The sequence below is a fragment of the Humulus lupulus genome, chromosome 4, assembly GCF_963169125.1.
Source record: "Humulus lupulus chromosome 4, drHumLupu1.1, whole genome shotgun sequence".
In the NCBI taxonomy this organism is placed as follows: Eukaryota; Viridiplantae; Streptophyta; class Magnoliopsida; order Rosales; family Cannabaceae; genus Humulus; species Humulus lupulus.
Window position 1 is genome coordinate 65,986,075 of NC_084796.1, and position 13,963 is coordinate 66,000,037.

Sequence of the window (13,963 nt, forward strand, 5' to 3'; positions counted from 1 at the left end):
TGTGGATACGACATAGCCCGATTACTACTGCGACCGCTTAGGAGTTTATTGGGCGATATCAATTTTTTTAGCGCCGTTTCCAGGGAGGTAATTCTACAATTAAAGTTTTGCATAGTAATTAATTTTTTTTCTATATTTAAAAAAAGTAGTATAATTTTTTGTTTATTTCTCTTTTATTTTATTTTTCCTTAGTAATTTTTTTAATTTATTCATTTATTTTACTTTTAGGTTTAGAATTTATGTTCTAGATTTAGTTTTTTTTTTTCGAAAAAGAAAAGCATAAAATTAAAAAAAAAGTATTGAGAACATTTGTGTAATTTTAGAAATTAGTAAAAACCAAACTTGTTCTATCTTAGAAAAATTGGTTCTTAAATAAGGTTTGTGTTATTGTTACCCTCCAATCTTTTCTAAGAACCTCGGGGAGTTCTAGAAAAGCTCTTGGGCCTAAAGTGGTACCTTGGCAGCCTTCCCAATTGGCCTGGGAACATTTTTGGTGTATACTTATTACACTATTACACACTTGCGCTTATAATACTTACAAAATAAAAAAAAAAATTTTTTTATGCCACGAAATAGAGACACACTAGGGAGATTCGTGAGACAACAAGTAGAGGCTTTAGAAAACTCTCCTAATTCGTTGTTTTCTTCCATTCGTTCAAATTCTCCTGATTCACTGAGGCTTCCCGAACCACCCACGATGGCTCATCAAGATGAAATCCAACCAAGAACGCTACAGGATTATTTACATCCTACGCGTACAGCCACACCTTCATGCATAATGTATCCTAACAATATGCCAAATTTTGATTTCAAACCCGGCATGATTAACCTCTTACCAACCTTCCATGGGTTGGAAAATGAGAGTCTGTACGTGCATATACGAGAATTCGAAGAGGTGGTGGCTACATTCAATAACCGAGATGATGTCACCAACATTGTGAGATTGAAATTTTTTCCTTTCTCTCTCAAAGACAAAGCAAAAAGCTGGTTGTATTCCTGAAGGCCTAGATTTATCCAAACATGGGACAAAATGACAAAAGCATTCTTTGCCAAATATTTTCCACCCCATAAGACTAGCAGCCTTAAGAGACAAATCTCTTCCTGCACCCAGAAAGACCATGAAACTTTTCATCAGGTCTGGGAGAGGTTTAGAGATTTGATAAATCAATGCCCACATCATGGATACGAAAGCTGGCGTCTGATCAGCTATTTCTATGACGGTCTCACAACCGGACAAAGACAATTCGTACAAATGATGTGCAATGGTGAATTCCTTCAAAAAGATCTCGATGAAGCTTTCGAGTACCTCGACGATCTCGCTGAAAAGTCCTACACATGGAATGGACCGACTCCTATGGACAAGCCACGATCAACTAGAATCTACCAATTAAGGGAAGATGACAACGTCAAAAGCCAAATTGAATCATTGAGACAACAATTCGAGGCTTTCAAATCTCAATAAGGTAGAGGAATCCACATGGCTGCAAAGGTAGAGACACAAGATCCATGCTTCAATTGTGGAGGGGCGGAACATCAACCGCAAGAGTGCCCAACTCTTGGTGAGTTAAGAGGAGGAAATGAGGAACAATGCAATGCTTTAGGTGATTACAAGAAGCCTTATAACCCTTTCTCAAACACTTACAATCCCGGTTGGCGCAACCATCCAAATTTCAGTTGGAAGGATTCAAACCAAGCATCTGGGAGCCAATGGAGGCCTGAGCAGCAACAACCGCCAAAATCATACATTGCTCCTCAAAATAACATGCAGTCAAGTAATTCTCTTGAGAATACTTTGCAAATGCTTGCGCAAACACAAATAGCCTCAACTCAAGAGCTCAAATCTTGTTTCACACAAATGATAGAGGAAATGAAAGACATAAAAATCCAAATGACGAAGCTAAACACTACTTTGGCAATTCAAGAGCATGGTAGACTTCCCGCTCAACCTCTAATACATCAAAAAGGGCAACACATGGCACAAACCTCCTCCTCTCCATTTACAAATTTCGAAGAGGTAAATGCCATCTCTATTCGAAGTGGTCAAAGTACGGTTTCACCGTTAAATAGGACAACGAGCACGCCAATGCCTGCTCCAGATGATGATGTGCCAATAAGCATTCTAGTAAAGGCAACCTTTCCTAAAGCTTTCAAATCCACTGGAAAAGTACTGGAAAATCATGGTGAAATCCTAGACCTTTTAACATAAGTGAAGATTAACTTGCCATTGTTGCATGTGATCAAACAAGTGCTGGTTTATGCCAAGGTTATCAAGGATTTGTGCACCATTAAAAGAAAGCACCATGTCAAGAAAACTGCATTCTTGGCAGAACAAGCTAATGTGGTAATTGACTGCAACACACCACCTAAATACAAAGATCCTGGTTGTCCAACCATCTCATGCCAAATTGGGGAGCTGGAATTTGGTCAAGCCCTTCTAGACTTAGGAGCAAGTGTAAATCTCATGCCATATTTAATATACTTGCAATTAGGTCTAGGAGAACTCAAGCCCACATCTGTGGTGCTACAACTGGCCGATGGATCAGTTAAGAAACCTTGGGGAATAGTAGAACATGTTCTGATTCAAATTGAAAAATTCTATTACTCTGTTGATTTTCTCATCTTGGACACTCAATATGAAGTGAGTATAGAGTCCAAAATTCCCATCATTCTCGGTAGACCTTTCCTCGCAACAGCAAACGCACTCATTAACTGTAGGACTGGTCTCATGAAAATATCTTTCGGGAACATGACTCTAGAAGTGAATGTTTTCCACATTGGCAAACAACCACCTGACAACGATGAGTGTTTCCAATCATATCTGATCGATACACTTATTTTGGAAGAGGTCGAAGCAAAATACACATCTAATCATTTTAATCACCTCTTCCAAATTTCAGAAAGTTCTGAGCTCGATGAGTCTAAAATCAACCCTGAAATCGTCAAACACTCACAACATAGAAGAACCATGTTTTGGAATCCAATCTTTGAGGAACACCCTCAAGATCGAGAAACACCAAAACCCTCCATTGAAAAAGCTCCTCAACCAAAGTTGGCCCAACTTCCTGAGGGCCTTAAGCATGTTTTCCTGGGAGCTAGCAACACTTTTCCTGTCATAATATCTTCCAAGATCAATGCCACACAAGAACGCCAACTCATCCATGTGTTGCAAGAACAAAGAGATGCATTAGGGTGGACGATAGCTGACATCAAAGGTATTAGTCCTTCAATTTGCTCCCATCACACTCAATTGGAAGATGGGGCTATACCACGTCGTGACCCTCAAAGAAGATTGAACCCAACGATGAAGGAAGTAGTTAAGACTAAAGTCTTGAAACTTCTTGATTCTGGCATAATCTATCCTGTTGTTGACAGTAAATGGGTCAGCCCAACTCAGGTTGTTCCTAAGAAATCAGGGGTAACAGTGGTACAAAATGAAAAAGGGGAACTTGTGCCTACCAAGGTCACAACTGGGTGGCGCATGTGCATTGATTATAGAAAGTTAAATGCAGCCACCCGCAAAGACCATTTTCCACTTCCATTCATCAATCAAATATTGGAACGTGTGGCGGGTCATCATTTCTATGGTTTTCTCGATGGTCATTCAGGGTATTACCAAATCGAGATTTTCCTAGAAGATCAGGATAAGACCACATTCACTTGTCCATTTGGTACTTTTGCCTTCCGGCGTATGCCATTTGGCCTGTGCAATGCTCCAACCACTTTCTAGCAATGCATGATGAGCATATTTAGTGATATGATCGAGAAATGTATGGAAGTATTCATGGATGATTTGACAGTCTTTGGAGATTCCTTTGAATCAAGCCTTCTTAATTTAGAGTCTGTGCTTAAATGTTGCAAAGAGAAAGGCTTGGTACTCAATTGGGAAAAGTGTCATTTCATGGTGCCATCAGGCATAGTCTTGGGCATGTCGTGTCGAAACGAGGAATTGAGGTTGATCAATCAATGATTGAACTCATATCAAAGCTGCCCACTCCTAAGACTGTTAAAGACATTCGATCTTTTCTTGGGCATGCAGGATTCTATAGGAGGTTCATACAAAATTTCTCGACAATTGCTTGCCCTTTGTCAAACCTCCTAGCAAAAGATGTTGTGTTCAGTTGGACACCTGAGTGTGAGGAATCTTTCCGAACGCTCGTTCCAAAACTCACTTTCGCCCCTATCATTCAGCCACCAGATTGAAACTTATTGTTCAAAGTCATGTGTGATGTTAGCAATTATGCTACAGGGGCTGTCTTAGGTCAAAGAAGGGAAGGGAAGCCCTTCGTTGTCTATAACACAAGTAGAACTCTTAACAGTGCTCAGATGAACTATTCTACTACTGAAAAAGAGTTACTTGCTTTGACAAGTTTCATTCCTACCTTATTGGTTCACCTATCACAATCTTTACCGACCATTCCGCCTTAAAATACCTCATTTCCAAAAAGGATGCTAAGGCGCGTTTAATTAGGTGGATCCTTCTGTTACAGGAATTTGATCTGACCATAAAGGACAAGAAATGAGTTGAAAACATGGTAGCGGACCACTTATCTCGTCTTGAAGTTTTTGATTCTGCTGATGGCCCAGCCATTCGAGATGATTTCCCTGATGAACATCTATTCGCAGTCACTAAGTTGCCATGGTACGCTCATAATGTTAATTACTTAGTGATTGGCGAACTTCCAACTCCATGGAGTGCACAAGATAAACGTAAATTTTTGGTCGAGGTTCGTAACTTCTATTGGGACGATCCCTATCTTTTCAAGTATTGCCCCGACCAAATTATGAGACGTTGCATTCCAGATGATGAAATTTTTAGTGTCTTGAAATTTTGTCATAATGAAGCTTGTGGTGGTCATTTTTCTATGAAAAAGACTGCTACAAAAATCTTACAGTGTGGTCTTTATTGGCCCACTTTGTTCAAAGATACTAACAATTTCTGTCGATCATGTGAAAGGTCTCAGAAATTAGGTGCCCTGTCCCGACGACATATGATGCAATTATACCCAATTCTTGTAATAGAAATATTCGATTGTTGGAGGATAGACTTTATGGGACCATTTCCACCTTCTTATGGCTACCTTTACATTCTCCTTGCCATAGACTATGTCTCAAAATGGGTGGAAGCTGTGCCTTGTCGAAATAATGATAACACAACTGTTGTGAAATTCTTAAAGAAAAATGTGTTATCTAGGTTTGGCACACCACGCGCTATCATAAGTGATCAAGGCACCCATTTTTGCAACTATTCTTTCGAGACCTTAATCCAAAAATATGGTGTAATTCATAAGGTTGCATTGCCTTATCACCCACAGACAAATGGCCAAGCTGAGTTAGCCAACCGAGAAATTAAGCAAATCTTAGAAAAGACGGTTAATCCCGACCGCAAAGATTGGTCCTCACGACTTCTCAATGCTCTCTGGGCATATCGCACTTCTTACAAAACTCAGCTTGATATGTCTCCTTACAGGCTAGTCTATGGTAAAGCGTGCTGTTGACGGTGAAATCTCATCAACGAAAGTAGATCGGAAAACGCAAAGGTAAGTATGGAGATATTTAGATAAGAACTTTGAATGAACTTATGGAAGGATAAACACAGATCAACAATGGAGTGAGCCTTTGGACCTAGTGGATGTTTTCACCTTCTGAAGGTGTGCATGTTGATCTAGCCCTTTTATGTCTATCTAAGCATCAAATTGTTTATTGATGGGAGAGGATACATATGGGAGGTAAAATTTGATGGCTGGATTAAAGGGGTAAGGTGTGAGAGGTTCTGCAGGGTGCCCAAGCACAAGGCCAACCCACAGGCGAGCTTGGGTGCGAAGCCATCTTGCAGGGTCTTAGGCATGAGGCTATGGTGAGTCCATCTCTCGCGAGGCCCCTAAGGGTGTCCATGGTGCGCGAGACATCTTGGGGTATCCGGAGGGCCATGAGACGCCCACCTCCTAGTGGTGTCGCGAGGCGTGTGTGTTCCTAACATGCATGGGTGCGAGGCCCTGATGCGCGGGTGCCCCTGGTGGTGTCGCGAGGTGTGTACGGTCCCTGGCATGTGATGGGCGCGAGGCCCTCATGCACAGGTACCCCTAGTAGTGTTGCGAGTCATGTGCGATCCCTGGAATTTGCGGGCGCGAGGCCCTGATGTGTGGGTGCCCTTGGTGGTGTCGCGAGGCGCGCGTGGGTGCGTGGCACGTTGGGGGCCGCGGGACCATGGTGGTGTGAGGCTGTTGGAGCCTCGAGACCATGGTGGTGCGAGGCACCTTGGGGCCCGTGAGATGATGGTGGCGTGAGACCCTTCTAGGCGCGAGGCTCTCTAGGCTTGAGGCGCCTCCTGGCCTAGGCATCAACGTGCACGATGTCCTCCTGGCAGCGCGCGAGGCCTTCCTGGCCGAGACATTAGCACGCGGGGTTCCTTGGTTGAATATGAGGCGGGATGGTCTCGTTGGGCATGCGGGTCTCGCGGAGGTGCAGCATGGTGGCACTTGGGCGTAAGGTGACTTAGTCTCCAGGAAGGCAGAGACTTACGGGGCTTTAAGAGTTTTGGCCAGAACGTGGTCTCGTGAGACCTATTGGTACGGGCCTGATAACATGACTAAGCGACCCTTTGTCATGTGTTCCGTGTAAGGACTACAGATTTTTTTCTTGGTGGATTTTTGGCATCCACACTTGCCCCCCAGTCTATTGGGAGGCCTTTAGGCGTCCTTGTAGACTCTTCTCTTTTTTTTTTACTTTTTATTATTATTATATATATATTTTTTATTTATAATGCTCGAGGTCCTTTGGAGCCCACGCAAAAGGGGGTTCGATAGGTCTCTCTTTGATGCACCTTGATTATATCTATAAGGATATGTTGACCACTTCGGTTCTAGTCATCCTTTTATATACTTTTGCGCGCGCTTATTATTTCTTGCGAGAAGCGTCCTTCTCGTCATTAGGCATAGTATTATTTTTGCAAGTGTCTTCTTTGAGACCCATTTTGCAAGCGTCTTCTTTGAGACCCTTTCTGGAAGCGTCTACTTTGAGACCCTTTTTTCAAGTGTCTACTTTGAGACCCTTTTTGCAATTTTTGAGGTGATCTCCCCTAGGTCGGGACCTTTATGGCTAGATGGACCTCGTCCAATTTTAAACTTGGTCAGCGACCCCTCTAGCACGACGTTCTCTTCTATATGGAATCTTCAGACGTATTGGTAGTAGGGCGACTGGAGGAAGGTTCACTTCCCTCAACATGCGAGTTCTTATGGCCCTCTTCCACACGTACGTACTTCTGTGCTCTTTTGAAGAAATCATCTAAATTTGAAACTTCTCTTTTCCCATAACTTGCTTCCTGGACGAACTCCGGTCGTACTAGCCATCTTGAGCTCCGCTTTGGTTAAACTTCTCACCTTTTTCGCTTCCATATTGAACCTATGGATGTAGTTCTTTAGACTTTCATTTTCGCCTTGCTTTACATTAGCGAGGCTAGTAATTGGAATAACGTAGTCATAGACCGCATGGTGCCACTGAAGAAACTCGCCAGAGAATTGCTGGCATGATTTCATTGTTCCTGGCCTTAACTTCTTGAACCACTTGTACGCAACACCTTTAAGTGTAACAACAAAGAAATGAAATTTTTCTATGTTGTTGACCCCTTTTAACCTCATCAAGTTATTGAAGTAGTCTAAGTGATACTTTGGGTCAGTAGTACCCTCGTATGGAGTCATGCGAGGTTCTCTGAGGTCGGCGGGGATTTGCTCAGCCTGGATCTCCCTTGTGAAGGGAGAATCACGGTCAAATTATTCATCTTCTCTGTGCCCCCCAGGTTTGGTGATAATCTTGCCTTGAGGGTACTACATTTTGATGTCTAGTTCCCTCCTCTTTTTGCTTAAAGAGTCTTGCGGGTTCTCAGACTGATCCCTTGCCTTGGTTGTGCTCCTCAGGGGAGCCGCGGGGGGTGCATTTCTTACTTCTGACCTCTTCCCATGGAGCTTTTCTCTTAGGCCAGGAGCGCCTCTTTTGAGGTGACTTTTGCTTCATTCTTATGACCATCGTCATCCCTTCGCCTTTGCTCCTGAGGGCATTTCGTCGGTCTAGGTCCCTCATTGTACTTTGTCTGGGGAGTTTTATAGGTGGAAAGTTGGGTTCTCCCATCGTCTACGGGGACAGTGTTACCCCTTTTTTCACGCTCCTTCTCTTTACACTTAGGAAGGGGTATGCTCGACTTTCCTTGCAGAGGTTGTTTAAGACCTCTTGCATGTTCTCAATCATGGCTTCCAGCCTTCGAGTCTTTTTATGTAACTCGTGAATTTCTTCCTTGTAGAAGCGAGTCTCTGAGATGGAACTTACCGAGTGTACCCTCGGACCCTTGCTTGGCCCATGAGTCAATGGACTTGGGTCTTGGTGGCCTGAGCGTGGTGCCACCGGGGGCCGGTGAAGTGGATGCACTGGCGGCTATGAATGACCTCCGTCGGGCCGGATAGCCGGGGACGATGCTTCATTCTCCTCCCTTGGGGGAAGAGGTTCCTCCGGCCTACCTCCATGCTTAGGCAGAGGGGGGTCTTTCTTGGAAGCCCTCCTCTCTACTCCATCCCGACGAACCTCATCATCTTGTAGTGGTCGTAGGCATTTTGAACGCCTTAGCATCTTTCTTCGTTGGAAGTGATGAAAGAACATTGGCTTGATGCTTGTTCTTCCCACAGACGGCGCCAAACTGTTGACGGTGAAATCTCGTCAACGAAATTATGTCGAAAAACTCAAAGGTAAGTATGGAGATATTTAGATAAGAACTTAGAATGAACTTATGGAAGGATAAACATAGATCAATAATGGAGTGATCCTTTGTATATTGCTTAATATCTTAAGTGTACAATGAATTTTCCAACCCCTTATTATGAGGGGTCAAGGTCTCTTTATAGAGGGGCTCTAATGGCCCCCTTTATACACGGTGGTCCCTCAGGACAAAATAGTACATGAGCACATTGTCAGGGTTGTAGCACAGGTGGTAGTGGTGTTGGAAGAGTGGTGGTTTGCTCTAGTACGTGTCAGGGGTCTGCAAAATTTCTCCTGTCTTGGTATCATATTATGCCTCCACTACATGTCTGGTACGGACCTCACAAGCGTGCTGAGGGAGTCCTTACCATGTACCATTCTTGTACTGCCACTACCTGTTTGGCGGGGACACCGTATCCGTACTCTGACTCCTCTAGTTTTATAGGTACATTCCATACTCGTGCGTGTACCCTGGACCTAGTGGATGTTTTCACCTTCTGAAGGTGTGCATGTTGATCTAGCCCCTTTATGTATATCTAAGCATCAGATTGTTTATTGACGGGAGAGGATACATATGGGAGGTAAACTTTGCTGGCTGGATTAAAGGGATAAGGCGTGAGAGGTCCCGCGGGGTGCCCAAGCACGAGGCCAACCCGCGGGCGAGCTTGGGTGCGAAGCCGTCTCACAGGGTCTTAGGCATGAGGCTATGGTGAGGCCATCTCTCGCGAGGCCCCTAAGGGTGTCCACGGTGCGCCAGACGTCTTGGGACATCCTAAGGGTCGCGAGATGCCTGCCTCCTAGTGGTTTTGTGAGGCGTGTGCATCCCTGACATGCGTGGATGCGAGGCCCTAATGCGGGGGTGGCCCTGGTGGTTTCACGAGGTGTGTGCGGTCCCTTGCATGCGCAGGCGCGAGGCCCTGATGCGTGGGTGCCCCTAGTGGTGTCGCGAGGGGTGTGCGGTCCCTGGCATGCGCGGGCACGAGGCCCTGATGCGCGCATGCCCCTGGTGGTGTCGCGAGGCGTGTGCAGTCCCAGGCATGCGTAGGCGCGAGGCCCTGATGCGCACGTGCCCCTAGTGGTGTCACGAGGCACGCGCAGTCCCTGGCATGCGTTGGTGCGTGGCACCTTGGGGGCCGCGGGACCATGGTGGTGCGAGACTATCGGAGCTGCAAGACCATGGTGGCGCGAGGCACCTTGGGGGCCGCGGGACCATGGTGGTGCGTGGCCACGGGAGCTGCAAGACCATGGTGGTGCGAGGTCGTGGGAGCCGTGAGACCATGGTGATGCGAGGCCATGGGAGCCGCAAGACCATGGTGGTGCGAGGCACCTTGGGGGTTGTGAGATGATGGTGGCGCGAGGCCCTTCCAGGCGCGAGGCTTCCTAGGCTTGAGGTGCCTCCTGGCTGAGCCATCAGCGCGCGCGAGGCCCTCCTGGCAGCGAGCGAGGCCTTCCTGGCAGCGCGCGAGGCCTTCCTGGCTGAGACATCAGCACGCGGGGCTCCTTGGCTGAATATGAGGCAGGATGGTCCCGTTGGGCATGCGGGTCTCGCGGAGGTGTAACATGGTGGCACTTGGGTGTAAGGTGACTTAGTCTCTATAAAGGCAGAGACTTACGATGCTTTAAGAGTTTTCGCCAGAATGTGGTCTCGTGAGACCTATTGGTACGAGCTCGATAACATGACTAAGCGACCCTTAGTCATGTGTTCTGTGTAAGGACTAGAGATTTTTTTCTTGGTGGATTTTCAGCATCCACACCTGCCACCTTCTTGTTGAGCTGGAACACAAAGCTTATTGGGCAGTTAAAAGCCTAAATTTTGATCTCAAGGCGGCATGACTCAATTGTAAGCTTCAGTTGTCAGAAATTGAAGAGTTAAGGAATGATGCTTATGACAACTCTAGGATCTACAAGGCTAAAATGAAAGCGGCCCATGACAGGCAGAGCCTAAGAAAAGAATTTGAGCCAAACCAACGAGTGTATCTTTATGACTCTCGTTTACATATCCACCCTGGCAAGCTGAGATCAAGGTGGACTGGCCCATATGTTGTGAAAATCGTCTTTCCCAACAATGCTGTTGAGGTCACAGACCCAACTGATGGGAGAGAATTCAAAGTAAATGGCCAAGGACTGAAACACTACATAGAGAGGGTGGCCCAGCCTGAAGAAGCCACTCTCGTGGAACCGGTTTACCAAGACTGAGTAGTGTTCCAAATTGTTTGTACATAGGTTTGTTTTCTGTTTATTTCCCTCTTGTAATTTTATTTTATTTGTTATCATTTTGTGTTTTTAGTTTTTCATGTTTTAGAGAATCAATATTCACTCTATCACTCGACGCCCGCTATCCGAGTGTTCTCTTTCCCTGCTCTTTTACATTTATTATATTTTGAGACATTGAGGACACTATCAGATTTTGGTTAGGGGTGGTGAGCATATTCATGCACGTTCATGTTGATTTTTGTCATATTAATATTTTCACGGTCAAATATTTTAAAAATTACTTATTTATTCTTGCAAAATGTTACTTTTAAGTCAATTTTTGTTATCTGTATTACTAAGAGTTTCTCTAGAGTTAACTAATGCACATGCCAAACATTGTGGTAAGATAGTTGTTAGCACATATTTGCTTAGAAATTTTCCATGTTTAAGAATTCATTCTTTTCTGTGAGAAGTGAGACTTGAGAAAACAACTTAAAATTTTTATTGATTCTTAGAAATGGTTATAATTATTTGGACAAGTTATTGTGGTATGAATGGATGATGTTTTAGGGATAATATTTTCTATAGAAAAATCTTATTAGAGAGAACTTTATTATGTTCTTCATAAAAAAAAGAGACGAAAAAAAAGAAGAAAAAGAAAAAGAAAAACACAAGAGCAATAGTTCTATCATTTTCAATTATGTTGTCTCTTGTGTAAAAAAAAAAGTATTTATTAATTTCATGTTTTATTTTATGGCTCTTAGAATAAATGTAAAGATTGTCTATTTAACTTAGAATTATCGAAAAACTGGTTTTGTGGTACTCTTTATGGTGGTTGTCCAAATAGTTTATTTCCTCTCTTCGTTTCAATGATTATTTAAAAGTTTGTCCTAAATATATATTCATTTGATGAGTGCTTACTTATTTTCCAACTCCACGAGCGAAACTCTTAACTTTAAATATTTTCAATTACATAGGGTAATGGAGTTGAGACTTTTACTTGGCAAAATTTCGAAGGTTTTATGTGCTATGGTTTGTGGTAAGAAGGTTCAAGATTGGTGCACACACACTCACAACTCTAGATTTATTCAAAGTAATTTTGATAACTCTTGTTGACTTGTTACTAACATTTTGTGTTAATACTTAAGTTTTATTATAATTTTTGACCTGAAATATATCATGTTGACATTTATTATTTCGCTTGAATTGCTAGAGACTAGCAATAAGCTGGTTAGGGGTTGTGATTAATGTTCAAAAGTATCATTTTATTAGTCTTTAAGTTTAAAATTAATCAAGTTTTAATTAATATTTTCATGGATTTATTGTCATATATTTTATATTTGAAAATATTAATTTTAATTTAATTTGTGGTTAATTTTCAGGAAATAAAATGTATTTTGGCACAAAGAAAAAGAAAGAAGAAATAAAGAATAAAATGGAACAAATCATGAAGAAAAATGGCATTTTTGACAAAATTAGGCCCAAAACGGCCCAGGCCCAAAGTCTTCAGCAACCAGCAGCCTAGCCAAGCCAACCCCAGCTGGAGCTGCCTGACATGCACCTGCCACGCCTGAGCGCCAACTGCCGAGCCAACTCGATCCCGCCACCTGTCCCACTCGCCTGCTGCTGTCTCCTACGCGCCTGATGCACTCCACTGCCGAGCCAATTGGTGCGTGACACATAGCCAGCATGTCTCCTTTATTGCTGCACTTGTCTCCCACTTGTCCAACTTTGCACCAATTTTGCAGCCATTTTCCCACTCTTTAATACACGATTTTAACACATTTTGGGTCATATTTTCACTATAAATAGAGAGCCAAATGTAGGAAAAAATCATCAGATTGTGGAATTAAGGTGGAGAGTATAATTAGAGAGAAAAACATTCTTTTTCCTATTTTTCTTTCATTTCTTTTACATTTTTTTGAGTGAAAACAATGCCCATTTTAGGCTAAATTCTCTTGTGGAAAGGCTAGAGTGAAGTTCATGTTTCACATTATATTTTTAATATATAGATTCTTTATTTTGTTCTTCACTTCTATATCTTTGTTACAATTAAATTTATTTTCTTCTAATTTTTATTCTAAATTTATTAGTGTCTTTTACATAAGTCTAGTCATGCTCTTCTTATGTAATTTAGGCTCTTGAATTAATTTAGGATACTTGTTATATTATATGCTTTTTACTGCATTCTGCCATTGGTATTTTGTTGCTCTAAGGTATATAATATGATAGGGTTTTAAAATTAGAAGTTAGTATAATTTAATTAAGAACATATTTTAAGGTGAGCTTTATTATATATATTTTCCAACTATAATTAATGGTGTAGAATTATAGTTGAGTATAATGAATCAATTTTATTAATATATATATATATGTTTGCATGAATGAAACTTATGCCTTCCATATTTTCTCTCTGATTCTAATTCCTCGATTTGTTTATTTAATGTTTTAAAAAATATATATTCTTTTTCAAAGTTACATTATTTTAAAGTTTATTATTTCTAATTTACTAATCTTTTTTTTTACTTGTATTTTACCTCTTTGTGGATACGACATAGCCCGATTACTACTGCGACGGCTTAGGAGTTTATTGGGCGATATCAGTCTCCATTATAGGTTTGAACACTGAGAGGCATAAGAAGGGCCTCGTGTCGCCTCAGTTTGTGGCCTCTCTAAGGAAAGGCCTCTGAATATGTTTATTTTATCTCAAGGTTGACTTCTCTTGTGAGAATATAATTAGGGATGTATTTCAATTGATTAACCCTAAGACACACTCTTGAGTTAAGTCATTAATTGAAAATAATGGGTTACACTCTGAAGGTGTATCTAGGTTTTCGAGCACGACTAGTGCATCTTGACCAAACTAGCGATAGTTCATAAGTTAAAAGAGAAAAATGCGTTTTTGAGTTTTCACTTATGAAATTGAGATTTGTCTCCAAATTAATTTGGAGTTAGTCTGACCTACCCTAAGGCTGGTCCATTAATTTTCAAATTAATTTATCGTGGATTAGTATATAATTTTTATGTGTTT

The 13,963-nt window shown here is 42.3% G+C and overlaps 1 non-coding gene across 1 annotated transcript; it reads right to left on the reverse strand.

Moving 5' to 3' along the window:
- Positions 1 to 1,078: 1,078 nt before the first annotated feature.
- On the reverse strand, positions 1,079 to 1,185 carry LOC133833503 (small nucleolar RNA R71). The gene has a single exon (XR_009892880.1). It is a non-coding gene; the product is annotated as a small nucleolar RNA R71 (small nucleolar RNA).
- Positions 1,186 to 13,963: the final 12,778 nt, after the last annotated feature.